General features: G+C 40.8%; 1 protein-coding gene across 8 annotated transcripts in view; it reads right to left on the reverse strand.

Annotated features, from left to right (window-relative positions):
• The window catches only part of CHCHD3 (coiled-coil-helix-coiled-coil-helix domain containing 3), a 161,965-nt gene that overhangs the window by 92,001 nt on the left and 51,257 nt on the right, over nucleotides 1-18,707 (reverse strand). The gene's annotated exons all lie outside the window — the stretch shown is intronic.

Here is an 18,707-nt window from a genome sequence, read left to right on the forward strand (position 1 = left end):
AATTATATACATGTAAATACACCCCCCCACAAATGTACACACGCATGTTAACATGTATTTCAAATCCATATCTTTTACTATTTTCAATATTATTCCAAGAACTCACATGTATTCACACTTTGCAGTAAATCTGAGGTCTATACTAAATTACATTAGACAAATCTGATACTTTAAGGGAAGGAAATCCGGCCTCACTCCACCGCTTGGGACTGTGGGAGCGGAAGGAAAAACAGGTTCCTACCCATAATTTGCCAATAATTTGGATACTAATCTGTACTTTTTGCACTCTCAATTCCTTTAACATCCATTACAACTTAGCAGTGCTCAACATACAGGTGTCAGCTTCTCAAAACACCCCCCCACCTAATTAATGAAATGGTAACATTAAAAACATTTATTGTACAAGGTAACTGGTAGAAGACATTGGTAAAACGACGATTTTTTTCATCTCTATCAATTGCCATTTATCTTACTATATTAACAATCTGGAAGTGGATTTTACTGAAATCGTAAAATAGAATCATAGAATCATTTCAGTTGGGAGAGACCCTTAAAATCATAAAGTCCAACCATTAATCCAACACTGGCACTGCCCCATGTCCCTGAGAACCTCATCTAAACCCCTTCTAAACCCCTCCAGGGCTGGTGACTCCAGCACTGCCCTGGGCAGCCTGTTCCAATGCCCCACAGCCCTTTGGGGAAGAAATTGGTCCCCAGATCCAACCTCAACCTCCCCTGGCGCAACTTGAGGCCGTTTCCTCTGCTCCTGGCGCTTGTTCCTGGGGAGCAGAGCCCGACCCCCCTGGCTCCAAGCTCCTTTCAGGCAGTTCAGAGATCAGAAGGTCTCCCCTCAGCTCCTGTTCTCCAGCTGAACCCCCCAGGTCCCTCAGCCGCTCCATCACACTTGTGCTCCAGCCCCTCACCAGCTCCGTTCCCTTCTCTCCACTCGCTCCAGCACCTCAAGCTCTTTCTTGGCTTGAGGGGCCCAAAACTGCCCCCAGGATTGGCGGTTTGGCCTCCCCAGGTCCCAGCACAGGGACGGTCACTGCCCTGGGCCTGCTGGCCACACCAGTGCTGGTACCAGCCAGGATGCTGGTGGCCTTTTGGCCATCTGGGCACATGCTGGCTTATGTTCAGCCTCTGGCACCAACACCCCCAGGTCCTTTTCCAGCCGCTCTTCCCCAGCCTGCAGCGTCCATGGGGTTGTTGTGACCCAAGTGCAGCACCCGGCACTTGGCCTTGGTGACCCTCAGACAACTGGCCTCAGCCCATCGATTGAGATACCTCTGTGGAGCCTCCTGCCCTCAGCAGATCAACACTCTCACCCAACTCAGTGTCATCTGCAAACTTACTGAGGGTGCACTGGATCCCCTCATCCACATCACTGATAAAAAGACTAAACAGAACCGGCCCCAATACTGAGCCCTGGGGATACCACTCATGATCAGTCACCAACTGGACTTGGCTCCATTCACCACAACTTCTCGGGCCCAGCCCTCCAGCCAGTTCTTCATACATCACATTAATTGATATAAAATTGCATTTCTCTAAGTTATTTCAAACAGGATTTTAAATCTAAGCCTCAGTATAATACAATAAATTATCTGTAGTAACAACCTAACTCTCCGGTACACAGCATAAGAACAACCTCATGTCTTTAGAAACTGATTTAATCCAGCACAATACAATTCACCCAGTAAAGGGAAATTTGTATTTTCCCCCATTCCACAGTGTACTTGGGTAATGAATCAACGATGGCAAAGTGAGAAACTCCAATATAGACACTTACACACGCTAAACCACCTTCATACGTTTCAAAACAAGACTCACACTGAGCGAGTAGGTGGGGTGAGAAAATAAACCCATTTCTACGACGCGTGTAGTCACGACAACAACCAGCAGAAGCTTTAAAGAGCATAAAAATCTTGGAGCTACAAGAAAGACAAAAAGCTTTATGATAAGAAATAATTCCCAGGAAAATTGTTTTGGTGTAGAAATAATTGCCAGGGGAATTGTTTCAGTGTGGAAATGCATCATGTCTTCAATTTTGTTTTCAATAGATCTCTGCTCCTTAGGTGAAGGTTACCAAGACAATTAGTTTTGGCATCAACCAACCGTATTTTCCTTGGAGCATTTGTTCCTTATGGACAGATGGACCTCCTGCTGCCTTACCTGGGACTGGCCCCATCCGGTGTCACAGCAACAATGGGGAGGAGGAGGGAGAGGAAGCACCTAAAGGTGACATCAGCTGTGATGTCAGTTCTGTTACAGCAGTCTGATTGGCCAGGAGACAGGTGGGCATTATGACATCATCAAGCGTATCACAAAGGTCAAGACTTTGTAAGGCAGGACTGACAGGTCCTAGTAAGGCCAGGAGATACGCAGCAGCCATTAATTCTGGATTTTAACAAAGAATTTGGCAAGCCCAGGGTGGACAAAAGAGGGAAAAGCCACCGATACAAGAGCCAAAGAGGGACTAGAGAAAACTAACCAAATCTATCTATTGAAAACCCTATTACTGTAGATTCATATCAGCATTTTGGTTGGAAGAGACCCTCAAGATTGAGACCAAGCATTAAGCCAACACTGCCAAGTCCACCACTAAACTATGTCTAAGAATCTCATCTCTGTGTCTGTCCAACCCTCCAGGGCTGGTGACTCCACCACTGCCCTGGGCAGCCTGTTCCAATGCCCCACAGCCCTTTGGGGAAGAAGTTGTTCCTAATATCCAATTTAAACTGTCCCTGGTGCACTTCACTCAACAGTTCCCCTGATGAAACTTCAACTCACTGCCCAAAGCAGCCCCAGATTCCATTTCATCCTCCCTCATCTGTCGCTGCTGTTTCCACTAACTCAAACTTAAGAATTCTGTGGCTATGCAAGATCTTGCTCAGTTTAGCACTTGTACACAAAAGCTGGTCCCAAATCAATCTGGACTGCTAAACCAGATAAGACCTAACACAGAAATATGGCTACTCGGCACAGCATTATGTTAAAAAGGAATAACCCTGCAATTATGACTTCTAGATATAGTTAAGTTCCTGACTAGAAGTCATTAAAGCTCCACACAGAATTGCAGACCATAATGGATGTTAATTAACCATCCTCTATTCTGAAACCAACACTTGCCTGTCTAAATTCATGCTGCTGATTGACTTTAGGCTCAGCTTTTATTAGTCTGCCTCTTTCTGTTCTAGCACTAAGTCAGCTGGGTACGCTGAATTTCAACAATACTGCTACTGTATTTTTCTCATTTAACAGCAAAAGCTCACATAGACCTTCACACCATAAGCTGCTACTGTGTTCTATTCCAGAACAAAAAAACAAACTCTGAATACTGTGAGATAATATAATTATACATTTAACTTGTAAAAGCCCTTTGAGAGGCCCCAAGATGGAATTCATTCTCTGGAAGCTCTCTTTATTAATAAAAGTACTTATACCAATTACTTTGAACTTCTATAGACAGTGCCTTATTTCAAACTATTTTAATCAATCCTCACAAAATCTCCTGGCAACAGCATACAGGAACTATACAGAGGCAAGGGAGCCGTTGCATTTCAGTCAAGCTACCAATTCTTTATGTTTATTATTCATCCTTACCATGGTTTTTAATTAATCAAACAAAATAAAACCAATGTGGTTTGCCAGCCTCAAAGTCCTCCTTTATTAAAAAAGTGATTACATCCAGTAATCTGGAGTTAATATTAGAAAGGCTTTATAGAATTCTCTAGTCCATACTAACACAGTAACTAATCATTCGCAGAGATTTAAATTAATTTGGGTCAAATGAGATTCGACATCATCTTCCAGGTACAGCTGCTCCCGCTGAAAATGTTCCTGATGGCACTGACTGCTCACAGAATTGGTGTGAATCCAGCGGCGAGGGAATCGCTGTGGCTCACCCCGTTCATTCCAATTATTCCAAAGGGATTTTGCCCAAAGCAAATTAGTAAAGCGCTCGCTTGAATTGCTACTCATCCGGTTGGTGAGAGACACTCACCCCTAGGAAGGGGAATGAGGAGGGGCTGCCGAAACCTTGACATGTCTCCACTGATATCACTGGATCTAGGAGATGATGTTGGCCAAAGCGACCGGAGTCTGGCCATGCAGTAAATGATGGGGATGAGACGTCGCCTGAACTCCCATTCCAGCCCTACGATGGTGTGGCTGCCAAGTGAAATGACATACAGTGGTATACCATATATATTCTGCAGGATTAGTAATATATTTGACACGAGAAATTACAGATGTCTTAAAAGCATGAAGTAATTTTTTTACCACAAGTGGAATTACGACATATCATTAAAAACAATCAAAAAGCTTTATTTTACAGGCCCTCATTTTATCATATATTAAATACAGCAAACCTTGCCACAAAAGTATGAGTTACTAAGAATTATGTATTTCATCTTTAGACTAAAAAACATGCTTGGGGATACCAGTTTCTGTCAAAAATCTCATGTTTGGCTACACACGGTTTGATGGTCACTATCAAAACCATTGGGATGGCTCAGGCAGAGCTGCAGTTGCTGCTGTGAGGAGCTTTGCGATTTAGTCAAATCAGCAGCAATTGTTTAGCAAGTAATTAAACCATAAAGCCTTAGACCTGTGATTTTCAGTCTTTTGAAAGCAATAATCATCAGAAATCCCAACACCATTCAAATTACTCCTGTCTGGGATCCCCAGCATCATTTGTGTGATCATTCACTCCCTTCATATGGCTGGATTAGCAGCTTCAGCCAAATCACACAGCACTGTCGGCTGTTTTACTGAATATTCACTATATATCCACATCTTTCATCATATCTGGATCCATTTCTTCATCGCGATACGGGTGTAAAACTTGAGCATTTGTTTATTCGCCCTGAGCCAGACCCACTAGCACACAACAAAATACTTCAAGTCCAATAAAACTTGAAAGACTGGCCCATTGCTTTCTTCACATTTTTTAAACCAAAAAGACTGCATTATATAAATTTCATGATTCCCCTAAGTGCCTTTAAAATCACAAGCAATTTAGACTATGATTCACTTTCATGCAGCCTCTGACTACATGCCATTTTTTTCCCCCCATCTCAATTATATCTTAATATTATGGGGGCTGAAATGCATTAAATAAATCATATTTCATAGCAAAGCAATAATACTTACATGCATTTCAGAAGAAATTGTCCTGCATTATAAATGTATTTATAATGTCATTACCTTATTTTCCACATTGACTGAAATATTAGGCAGCAGCAACTGCTCCAAGCTACGGATGGAAGCTTTTAGCCAACCTTATGTTTATTCTGCCGCTGGTAATTAGCTGTTTTAGTTAATATAATACAACATTTACAAACAGCAATTTATCCAATATATAAACCCGCTCCAGTAATTAGGGAGACATCGTTATTGATTAAGATTTAATATGGTGGTTGCTGTTCCTGCAATGTACAACAGAGAGGGAACGGTTGCTAATTTGTTACAGGACAGTTCCCAGTCATCTTGCACAGGACCAGGAATTTAATACTCCATACGCTATTTTCTGCGATATTTTATCCAACCTGCAAAGTTTAAAAGGTTTTAAATGAGCAGGCAATAACAAAAAATATAAGACATTAAATACATCTATGACAATTTTAAATTAAAACCTGAATACACTACAATAGTATTACCAGAAGTATTAGTGTATCAGTGAATATGGAGCATTTTGCTTTGTGTAGCAGAACAAACAAGAAAAATTGTCAAAAAGATTAATTCAAAAAATATTTCAGTGCATTGCAAAATAAAATAGAGAAAAGGTTGATGGTATTTCAGCTGCAAGTTTAAGGATGAACTCACGCTATCAAAATTTGATCCTCAAGAGTAGTTTCTGGAACCAGGACTCTCTGGACTCAGGTTTAAATCCAGCAGCATTCCTGAAAATGAAATATGAGTCCAAGACTCTTCTGCTGAGTTACTCACATGAACAGCCTGGTACCTCTTAGAAATCACATTTTATATTTTCATTATTAAAAGCAAATGAGACAACTAAGTACAATGGCAGCTATTTAGATTCTCAGAACACACAGCACGTTTTGGTACGAGACACAAGGGGCACCCTCTGAAGCGCCAAACACTATAAACAATAAACATAACTAGATCTATATTAAGACATTTATCTACAATCCTGGACATCTGAGTCAAAATCAACTTGAACTTGCATATTTAGGAAATACTGGAATACAAAGGACTTAACTTCGATCAGTTTCCATTTTTCCAACGCTATTTTGTTGGGCTTGGGGTGGGTTTCCTCTCAATTAATCAAAGAAAATTTCAGTATCAAAGGACATATTGAAAGCCACAAAAAACTCTTTAGTCCAAAAACCTCTCCGTACATTTAAATGCAAGTATGTAAAAATTACATAAAAGTTTATACTAAACTGGAAAAATTAATAAGTCTCACACGCCCTCATAATATTACATTGTGGTCAATGGGCAGAGTCCAGTTGAGGCCTGTATCCAGTGCAGTGCCTCAGGAGTCAGTACTGGGACTGGTATTATTCAATATATTCATCAATGACTTTGATGAGGGAATAGAGTGACTGTCAGCAGGTTTGCTGATGACACCAAGCTGGGAGGAGTGGTGACACTGGAAGCTGTGCTGCCATCAGAGACCTGGACAGGCTGGAGAGCTGGGCGGGGAAAAGTTTAATGAAATATAACAAGGTCAAGTGCAGAGTCTTGAATCTGGGCAGGAACAACCCCAGGTTCCAGTGTAAGTTGGGGAATGACCTATTAGAGAGCAGTGTAGGGGAAAGGGACCTGGGGGTCCTGGGGACAGCAGGATGACCATGAGCCAGCACTGGGCCCCTGTGGCCAGGAAGGCCAATGGTACCTGGGGTGGGTTAGAAGGGGGTGGTCAGTAGGTCAGAGAGGTTCTCCTGCCCCTCTGCTCTGCCCTGGGGAGACCACACCTGGAATATTGTGTCCAGTTGTGGCCCCTCAGTTCCAGCAGGACAGGGAACTGCTGGAGAGAGTCCAGCGCAGCCACCAAGATGCTGGAGGGAGTGGAGCATCTCCTGTGTGAGGAAAGGCTGAGGGAGCTGGGGCTCTGGAGCTGGAGAAGAGGAGACTGAGGGGTGACCTCATTCATGGTTACAGATATATAAAGGGTGAGTGTCAGGAGGATGGAGCCAGGCTCTTCTCAGTGACAACCAATGATAGGACAAGGGGCAATGGGTTCAAACTGGAACACAGGAGGTTCCACTTAAATTTGAGAAGAAACTTGTTCCCGGTGAGGGTGGCAGAGCCTGGCCCAGGCTGCCCAGGGAGGTTGTGGAGTCTCCTTCTGTGCAGACATTCCAACCCGCCTGGACACCTTCCTGTGTAACATCATCTTCGTGTTCCTGCTCCATGGGGGGATTGCACTGGATGAGCTTTCCAGGGTCCTTCCAACCCCTGACGTTCTGGGATTCTGTGATGACATGCTCACACACTTCTGGTAACAGAAAGTAGACACAAACCCACAATATACACTTATTATAGTAAATGAAATGAACAAAACTACATAGATTTTCAAAGCATTCCTATATACCTGTGGAATTCATAGAGTAAGACTCAAGAATTCACTTCAATGTATTCTTATAATTTAACCCAGTTACATACATATAATGACCAGGGGAATACTGGAGGAACAGGGTTTGTGTTACAGACAAAGTGAGGAAAACTATTATATTCATTAAAATGCTCCTGAAATGACTAGTTTATCATCATTGCCACAGAACAGAGCAAGCTGAGCATAAATTATTTATGATGTGTAACAGTTTAATGGAGTATAAAATAGCTTTTTTTCTTCTCCCTGGTAGTACAAGTTCTGGGTTTTTTTGTTGTCACCCATACACGCAGCAACATTCTCTACACATTTACACTTATGGCATATGCAACAATTTTTAAAATTGATCTATATCCACTAAGTTAAAGGAATGACGTATGCCACCTATTTATTATGTTTTTAAAGTGCTATCATAGCAGATAACTGTTGAACTGCATGAAATTCAAGTAAATTGCAAGACTGGTGTCACTTGCTCCAGAAATTTAGGAAAATTTTTGTATCAAAACGTACGTATCGCCTGAGACCATCATCAAACCACCCCTGTGGGATGGTGCACTGAGCCCAACCTCCATCTCCCCCTGTGGCCACCAGCACTCCATAATTGTGCAGAACATGTTTCAACCTTGGAAAATCATAGTATCATAGAATCACAGAATCATTTTGGTTGGAAGAGACTTTCAAGATCATTGAGTCCAACTATAACCCACCCCTGGCACTGCCCCATGTCAGAGAACCTCATCTCTGTCTGTCCAGCCCTCCAGGGCTGGTGACTCCAGCACTGCCCTGGGCAGCCTGTTCCAATGCCCCACAGCCCTTTGGGGAAGAAATTGTTCCCCACATCCAACCTCAACCTCCCCTGGCACAACTTGAGGCCATTTCTTCTTGTACTGCATCTTGTTACTTGGGAAAAGAGACTTGGTGACTGAGCAGAAATGTGTGATTACCCATGAGAGCAAATACCTAACAATTACCTAACAGTTAAAACATTATAAAGTCAGAACTACAGAGTGTACTGTACATCACATACGTAAAAGGGAGCCAGTATGAAACACTCAGTCCCACCAGTTCCTCACAAATGATTAAGAAGCATTATTCACAAAATAATAAACGTTTTCTGATTTAGGACCACAGGATGGCTTGGGTTGGAAGGGACCTTCAAAGCTCCCCCACTTCCCCCCTGCCATGACAGGGACATCTTCACCAGCTCAGGTTGCTCAGAGCCCCGTCCAGCCTGGCCTGGGATGTCTCCAGGGATGGTTCATCCACCACCTCTCTGCCCAACCTGGGCCAAGCTCTCACCACCCTCCCTGTAAAACATTTCTTCCTTACATCCAATCTAAACTTACCCTGTTTCCAATTCAAACCATTGTCTCTTGTCCTGTCACTACAGGCCTTGGTGAAAATTCTCTCTCCATCTCCATTCTAAGTCCCCTTTATACATTGAAAGGCCCCAAGAAGGTCTCCCTATCACCTTTTCTTCTCGGGGATGAAGTTGTCCAACTCTGTTACCATTAGGTGAAGTCTTCCAAGAATAAATTAAGGACAAGGGAGATGCTTCATAAGAAAAAAATGCAGCATGGGAGTAGTTTTCATTGCGAGTCATTTTGTAATCTATTATCAACACATTTTGTGGGATGTGGATGCGGGCACCATGGTGATATTTATACCTTTTGGATCCAAATCACCTTAATCAAACAGTCTACAGAACAAGACATTGACACTTCAGCTGGAGCCCTTCAAGCCAAGGAACGGACACTTGATCATCACATTGACAAGCAAAACAGGTCAGAATCACATCCTAGAAGCTCTTATTTCACTTCAGTTATGAAGAAATCCTCAGTTCTGGAACAGCTGAGCAGACCAGTAACCAGCTGAAAACTAATATACCTCTGCTTGCCAATGAACTGGGCAGTCAGACTTGGATAAAAGCAGACAGTACCGCCACCACACACACAAGACTCAATACTACGCTTTTAAGGCAGTATGGATTGAAGACAACCCTGTTTATTTAGGTTGATCCTCTGTATAATTAACTGTCACACATGGGAAAATAAAACCGAACAGATAGTAAAACTCCTTTTGAGTAATTGTGAATGAACCCCTGTATTTTTCCACTGATTTATTGATCGGACTTACATTGAAAGCTATCAAGAAAATAAGCAGTTGTCTCCACCATCTATAGAAAAGCTGAGAAGTTGGAGCATTCATAGAGTTCCCAAGGAATCAGGTATCTGTCAGGAGAGCGGTGCCTATAGCACCAATTTCAATGAACATCCTCCTACCTCCAGGAAAATCAAATTAAACATCCATAAACCTCTAAAACAAAAAAGCCACAACACAGCCCACACTGCTCACACTCAATAATTCAATCATTTCTTATCAGAGCTTGGGGAGAAAAGCCGGGCAATATTTTTCTGTACAGCAACTCACTTGCACATAGGATGTTCAAAGAATTTTCTCAGGTTCAGTATCTTCTTATTTATTTATTTTGAAAGTAATGATGTTATAAGATTTTTTTCCCCACACTTCAAACAGACAGATATAAGAAAAAAATTAAAATATTGCACAAGTTACTAGGAAAGTGAAACAAAAAAAATCAAGGAACCTACTCATCCGAGTACTTTTCAAGTCACAGGATCACAGAATCAACTGAGTTGGAAAAGACCTCAGAGATCATCCAGTCCAACCCTTGGTCCAACTCCAGTCCATTGACTAGATCATGGCACTAAGTGCCATGTCCAATCTCAGTTTCAAAACCTCCAGGGCCGGTGAGTCCAGCACCTCCCTGGGCAGCCATTCCAATGCCTGACCACTCTCTCTGCAAAGAATTGCTTTCTCATCTCCAGCCTCAATTTCCCCTGGCAGAGTTGAAACCCATGGCCCCTTGTCCTATTGCTGATGCCTGGGAGAAGAGACCAATCCCCACCTGGCTAGAACTGCCCTTCAGGTAGTTCTAGAGAGTGCTGAGCTCACCTCTAAGCCTCCTCTTCTCCAGACTAAACAAGCCCAGCTCCCTCAGCCTCTCCCCATGGGTCTTGTCTTCAAGTCCCTTCCCCAGTCTTGTTGCTCTTCTCTGGACCCGCTCCAGCACTTCAATCTCTTTCCTGAGCTGAGGGGCCCAGAACTGAACACAACACTCCAGGTGTGGCCTCCCCAATGCAGAGCACAGGGGAAGGATCACTGCCCTTGTCCTGCTGACCACGCTGGTTTGGATACAGGACAGGATACCATTGGCCTTCTTGGCCACCTGGGCACACTGGTGGCTCATATTGAACTTCCTGTCCATTAGCACCCCCAGGTCCCTTTCTGCCTGACTGCTCTCCAGCCACTCTGTGCCCAGCCTGGAGCGCTGCAGGGGGTTGTTGTGGCCAATGTGCAGGACCTTGTTGACTTGGCCTTGTTGAACTTCATCCCATTGGAATCAGCTCATTTTTCCAGTCTATAAGTCTCCCATTACTACAGCAGAACCAACATTCCTCTTGCTGACCTCAGGAAGCATTGAAAGAAAATGTGATGCTCTAGAGATATTTTCCTCCTGCACCAAAATAGCAGGTACATGGAAACACCACCATGAGTCTTCGGTCATAACGTGAATTGTTGGTAGCCAATACAATAACAACACAAACAGCCAATATCATAGAACGACAACATGAAGTCCACTACTCGGTATAGTGACTTTTTAATAAATAGTGACTTTTTGGTGGATAGATGGCTGAATCCTTCCCTAACTGTCCTGTTTCAATGGCTTGATCCTCTTGCAGCTGGTGTTACCCGTGTCTGACAGTGACGAGTCCTTGGTAAGTTATAGATACTATAAAGTAAAGCTTCTCATTCATTATTGAGGTGGCCATTAGTAAACCAAACTGCTCTTAATCTCCTTCCCCTCTGTAGCCAAAACCAGCCCCTTTTTGTACATCTTGTAATTCAACCCAAAGGAAGACCAATAACTAGAGTAACAGAGACACTATTTACCTCATGAAAATTAACCTGAGAGCAAATAAATATGAAATTCAAGTTAGAATGGGAGTTTCGAGACCCAGCAAACGTCTGTTGAAATGGAGGCGAATGTCTCACGTCTTAAGATATGGTGAATTACCCTATTTTAATCCATCACATGTATTTGTACCACATCACATACAAGGACATGTCTTGACAACCCTTGGATTTGCCTTTTCTTAGGCAATACAACTGGCAGGTTGTACGTGTTCCCAAGGCCCAGAAGTCACCAAAAACAAGCTGAATTGGAATATTTATACATAAATATTGTGCTCAAACCTTCAAGAGAAAATTATTTAAAACATTCTTTTCAAGACAACTTGATATTCTCTCTGGAAGAAGGGAAAATATATGTATAAAGGATTAATACACTTACTTTTTGCCCATGCATGACAAGGAATGATGATATTCATTGGAGAAGTTAGCACGGCAATTTTGTTCGCCGTTCAATAAAATGGGAGTAGCAAGAACAAATTGGTTAATGAATGAGGGAGGAGAGAGCAGAGCATTATGCAGTGAATCTATAAAAATGAACTCAATTGGAATTCAAGCAGAAGAACAAATTGCTGGAGCAGCAGGCTTTGGAAAGCACTAGATCTTCATCTGGATGCTGAGATAACGCAGTGATTCATTTTGCTCGTCAAATATCTTAGGGTTTGCTCTATAAGAATTAAAATAACACTTTCAAATGCTTTTTGACTATCAAAACACATTCTTCTCAACACACTCAAAAATACATTTTAAAGAGAATGAATCTCCCCCATATGCACCTTATTTGCCTTCAAAATTTTCTGATTTTACTATGTTTCTCCTGTCAAGCTTTGACATGGAAAAAATAGCCATTGATGAGTTCCATTTTTCCAGTGCTGTTCTGTTGGGCTTTGGGTGGGTTTCTTCTTAATTAATAAAAGAAGAATTCAGTATCAAAGGACACATACAAAGCCACAAAAACAAACAATTAGTCCAAAAACCTCTCTGTACATTGGAATGCAAATATGTAAAAATTATATAAAAGTTGATACTAAACTGGAAAAATGAATATTCTAGTCTCAGACACACTCACAATATTGCATTGTGGTCAATGGGGCAGAGTCCAGTTGAGGCCTGTATCTAGTGCAGTGCCTCGGGGCAGTGCTGGGGCCGGTGTTATTCGATATATTCATCAATGACTTGGATGAGAGAATAGAGTGACTGTCAGCAGGTTTGCTGATGACACCAAGCTGGGAGGAGTGGTGACACTGGAAGCTGTGCTGCCATCAGAGACCTGGACAGGCTGGAGAGCTGGGCAGGGAAAAATGTAATGAAATAGAATAAAAGCAAGTGTAGAGTCTTGAATCTGGGCAGGAACAACCCCAGGTTCCAGTGTAGGTTGGGGAATGACCTATTAGAGAGCAGTGTAGGGGAAAGGGACCTGGGGGTCCTGGGGACAGCAGGGTGACCATGAGCCAGCACTGGGCCCCTGTGGCCAGGAAGCCAATGGTACCTGGGGTGGATTGTTTTTAAAAACCACACACATATCTGTAACATGTTGCCAAGTGAAAAGCTGATGGACAGAAGTATTTGTATTGTTCCCTTGCAACAAGTATTTTAAACACTGGAATGGACATTGTAAAGGGAAAGAAAAAGAGACACAGGTAAGAAACTTCTAGTTCAGACACTTAACGGCAGTTACAAAGACAAAATAAAACATCTCCTTAACAGCAAATGACATATCGCACCGGGATTACAACCTACAGCATAAAGATATGTCACCCACAGGCTATTTTAAATTATTTTACTGTTTAACTATACCAAGAGGATGGGAAAATGGTTCGCTCTTGTTAATCAAGTAATCCTAGACATGCAAATAGGTCTTTAATGTTTCTTCAAGGCACATTTATTTCTCCAGATTAAAGAAAAAAACTCATGATTTGCAAATATCTGGTAGGAAATCCCATTGCTGGAAATCAAATGTTCTTGATCTCTATTTGCACAGCAACAGCTGCTTTTTCATACAGTGGAGTTTTACACCATCTATTTAAGATGCCAGACAAGAGTAAGTCTTATTTCTGTCCCAACCATCTCAGTAGAAATGCCAGAAAGAGATGGGGAGAATCGGTGAGACAAGAAGAGTCACACTGATGATATTCTGATGATTCAAAGAGTAGAAATAACTATTTTCTAACCTCTAAAACTGAAGAACAAGAGACAAACCAACACTAGAGTTCATTTTATACCGTGCAGTTTCCAAATTCAAGTTGAATTTTCCAATAGGAGCCTTTAGTATCTTTATTTTGGGCAGTGGTGAGTTCAGTCACCAATCGTACTGTACTTCTCCGAAAAGCTCCAGTAAGCAATCATGTTCTGCCTGGGGCTATGTAGCTTACCTCAAATTATTTCAGATTCATCTAGAAAGATGCATTTTTTCTATTAGGATGATGAATGAGCTAAATGAGGTATGTAATAAATACTGTAGGTTTGTAAACAGGCTGCTTTTCTCCCAAGAACTAATGCCTTAACTCATTTAGTAATTCTGCCCCCTGGTATTTGCTGGTGAAGTCAGCCTTAAAATACGGTTAGGACGGGACTGTTGGGAAAGAGCAGGAAGGGTCACAAACTAATCTGTTTATGGAAAATAGGGGACCTGCTCTTGATGAAATTAATGAATTGGGGACAGGACAAATAAATGTAACGCTGAAGCAAAGGTCATTGTGTAGCGCACATAGGACCAGCCAGGCAAGGATGACAAGGGAAATATCCAAATGGTTGAGACACGGAGGAGTGAAACACTATTTTAACAATATGTATTCAACGATGACAATAGGGCAAATTCACTCCTAACAACTCAACGCGCTTTGGCTCTAATATAGCACGGAATGTATTTTGTCTATTGATTTCCGTGCTCAGAAAAGTTAAAAGAAGAATTATACATCTCGTGTGATTTCGCTAGGAAAAAATATTCAATAATCTGATTACCACATGCACCTAAGGAACAAAAAGGGCCTTTTAATATAAGGACACTCATGTCAAATGGATTTTTGAACACAATTTATCAATAGACCTTCTTATATAGAAAATAAATTTACAAAGCAAAAAAAAACCTCAGCAACAAGAGACTTCATTCTCTAACAAGTACTTCAAGGCCTGAACAATACACAGGGAAATAGAGATAATTTTATTAGTATGAATACAAATTCCTAATGATAGCAATAATCAAATTTTAATGTTATGGTTACAGCAAATGAACAAAACAATATTTCTGTGCCTCTTCAAAGGGAAATGAGACTTCAATGTCATTGGCAGCTCAATAAAACCATTTTCTAACATACAGGGTCTTAATGACAGTTCATTTCAGTCCCAACAGAGAAGCAAATAAGTTAACCAGAAACTCCAGCTCATTATAAAGAGATGGAAACACAACAGGTCCTCTGCACTTGGGATAACTATTGATTTTTTCCTCCATATTCTCTACGTCTCACCCTGACTCACATAATAACTCAAGTGATGGAACATCAATACGCTATTTATGGCAAAGCTACCGCATTTAAAGCCACTCAATGCCCAACTCACCTATATGTGATTTTTAGATGTGCAAAGACCTCCAATAATAAATATAGCAGAGGAGGATTAGATTGCTGCCCATGTAATAGAAATATTGTTGGCATGGTCAGAAGTCCAGGGCCTTCAACCACACTGATATTTGCTAAGGAGGATCACACCAGTACCAAAATTCTTTATGACTGGACTGAAATAAAATAATTGATTTATTCTGACATCCTCCTTGAAGAAGGATGGGCAGAAAAAATACCATATACATGCTAAGGGTATGGAAGAAATACTTATCACCTTGCTACAGACAGTTCTCATGTATGACTTGAAGCACGTGGTGTTTTGTGCTTTGAAAATACTGATAGTTCACAAATACCATGCCTGAAAATGGACTATAAGTAAAGCTAAAGGTACAAAACCACTAACTGAACTGGCCTTGCCACCAAAAAGTTGTCATTTTCTTTCCCCAGCAACTTGCCTTCCATGCACAGTTCACCTCCTCAGCTCCATTATTTCTCTAGTCAAGCTAAAAAGCGGATTGTGGACACGTCTACATTTGAAAAACCCTCCAAGATGGATTTATGTTGCATTTCCTTCAGTCCAGATCAGCACTGGCACAACAAAAGGAGAAGAACCACAGTGCAGAGATAGAAACAGGTAGGAAAAAAGGTAGGGAAACTTTTCAGGAGCAAAGCAACTGTTAACACCCAAACCGATGTACATCTGACCCTTTGGAATGAAACAGTTCACATCACTTGCTAGACAGGAGAGAGAAAAATAAATAAGAATATACTCCTCAATGTCAATAACATCTGAAGGTATCACTAAGGGAATCAAGAGCAGGTGGATTCATTTCTGCTGAATTTGAGCACCAGTAGTTGACCAAATCCTCACACTGACTCCAGAAGGGATTTCTCCAGATTTGAGCAGAGTCTGGAAATTCCAGTACTAACTAATTCCTACCTTGGTTGGTACAAACATCAGAATAACTGGTTTGTTAACCTCTGGGTCTCCCCACAACCTGTTTTTAAAGACAGTGATTTTCCAGTCCACAGGGAGTCAAGGGCTTTCCCCCCAGCTCCCAGAGCACATCAGCGGTTCAACCATCATTAACTCATTTATCAGCTCCAAATTTATTTCTGAGCTTTATGAACACCCTTAACAAGTGTCATAATCTTCCTCATTCAGCTTACTTAAGAAAACGATACAATTATTAAGTATTCCTTCCTTCTTTGCCTCACCTCGCTGTTCAAGTACTGCCGACTACGTCTACATTTTGGGCTTTCAAATTTGTTTGTTTGGGCTTTTTTCTGCTTTGAGAAGGAGAACACTTGAACTTAAAGACACCAATAATAGTTATAGTAGTTCTTGTCACCTAAAAAGCTTTAACTCATTTAACTGCTCATTTTCACTTCATTTTACCCACTTGTTTCATTTGTATAAAGAGCTCACAGGTTGTTAACACTCAAGTTTTTCCTTTCTGGATCTATAATCAGCAGTTGGTATTAAAATTGTCTAAGAATGAGAAATAATACTCCAATTTAACAATATGTCTATTTATTGTAACTGAATAAGCAACCTTGCAAAGAAAAGAGTACATAAAATTCTTCCTTTCTAACCATAATTTCTTATTCTGTGCACTACTTAAAATGAATCGGTAGCAGAGGAATTACTTGTGTGGATAATGCTACTGACACATCAGAAACACACTTTTTCCTCAAAAAAAAGGATTTCACAGGCTAAATCAAATCCAGCCTACATAAAATATAAACCTACTGCAGACGTCTACTAGAACATGGAATTATTCATTCTACCTGACAATGGTACACACTGACATATCCCTCTGTGTTAAACGTTTTATAAATTCGGCTTGGATACATGAAACAGCCAGAAGAGGAAAAAATGAAGCCAAGGAAATAAAAACCAGCCAGCTGCAAGAAAATAAGGGAGGCAACTTATAGAAGGACTTGCAGAGAATGTCAGAATCAGTCAATGTTTTCATATTTAGACCCATTTTAAGGAAACAAACACGCAAAGCCAACTTGCTACTTTGTTACCTTATGATGCACTTGAAAGAAGGAATAAGCTATAGCGGAAATGGCAAATTTGGGGTAGGAACAGCCAACGTGCTTAGTGAATTTCAAAGATATTTTCAATTTTCACAGCTCAAAACAGTAAGATGATGAAAAATTATATCTAAGTCATCTTCCAACTCAACACGCAACAAAACCACCCACCTTGCGCCACTGCTCCCCATGTTGATCAAGTTCAACACTAGTTAATGGAGATTGCTAACTTAAAATATCCTAGAGTCAGTGAAAATGAACAATAAAACTGACATAATGGCTAAATAAACCAGATAAATATCCATAATAAGAAATCTCTCAAGTGTTTGGCCAATGAAAAGGCAGCGTGTGCTGCTCAGTACAGTAATAAGTGAACGACACAAACCCCCCAGTAATTATGCAAATTAATATTCCCCATTATAAATCTTCAGCTCCTCATTAGGTTGAGGTTACAAATCCCTTATCTCTCTTGTATAATATTAAGAATCCAAGGGTTTAACGCCAAAGACAAAGGTTGTACCTTGGTCATCATTGCTCTCCATTTTCCTTTGTTCCTATGTTTTAATATAACAAAAGTCAATATTTGTTCAGCATATAGTAATTTTTCTTCAACACTAACATTACCAGAGAGCTGCAAAAGCATTGGGAAATGTCTGCAGAAGATATTTAGACACAGGTGCACTTAGTTAAAACTTGTTCAGTTTTAAATAGGGGGAAAAACCCCATGGGTGATAGATTTTTAGTCACACAGTCGAGATAAAGCTATTACTTATTGAAGTGATTGGTTTACTATGTTACCAACCGATAAATCTTTGAAAGCTTCGATTTTATTTCAGATACGGAGGGCCAAACAAAATTTATAGGCATGCTGACCCACATAATACCATCTATTTCAATAGGAATGCTCACATAAAGTATTTTAAAATTCTTTTTCTTTGAAAATACCAATTGGTTTGCTATTTATTTTTGAAAAAGGCATATTCATACCTCAGAGAATAATGATGATTGTAATGATGACTGCAATGATTGTTAAAAAGAAGAGTCAACAGAAGCTCAATATAGCAAGAAACCACAATATTTAAGTGGTTATAAATCTGCCAGACATTTGAAATAGACTGAAATATATACTGTCAGTTTCCAGAGGAAAAGAGCCGTATTTTACAACTTCCTTGTCACCAAGTTTTTAGACATGAGCTCTAATGAAATATGATGCTTCGACGCAAAATTTTTCACGAAGCTCGTTCCAATCTAAGTTTGACTTTTACACGCCAGAACAAAACCAACAGACTTCAAAAACCTTACTTCTTGAATTCTTATTGTTAACCAGCAATATCATGGATCTCCTTGACATATGAACTAATTAATTTCCGGAAAAGTTCTCTATTCTGTAACTTCTTAACACAGAATAAGCACATGGATCAAATAGACTAAAACTATCACCCCACTCTTCTACCCTCCGTGTTAGTAACAGAACCAGCTTTACAAAATGTTCCTGAAAGAATGATTTAGTTTTGTAAACTGTTCCTGAAAGGATGTTC

The sequence above is a fragment of the Columba livia genome, chromosome 1 (genome assembly GCF_036013475.1).
Source record: "Columba livia isolate bColLiv1 breed racing homer chromosome 1, bColLiv1.pat.W.v2, whole genome shotgun sequence".
Taxonomy (NCBI): domain Eukaryota; kingdom Metazoa; phylum Chordata; class Aves; order Columbiformes; family Columbidae; genus Columba; species Columba livia.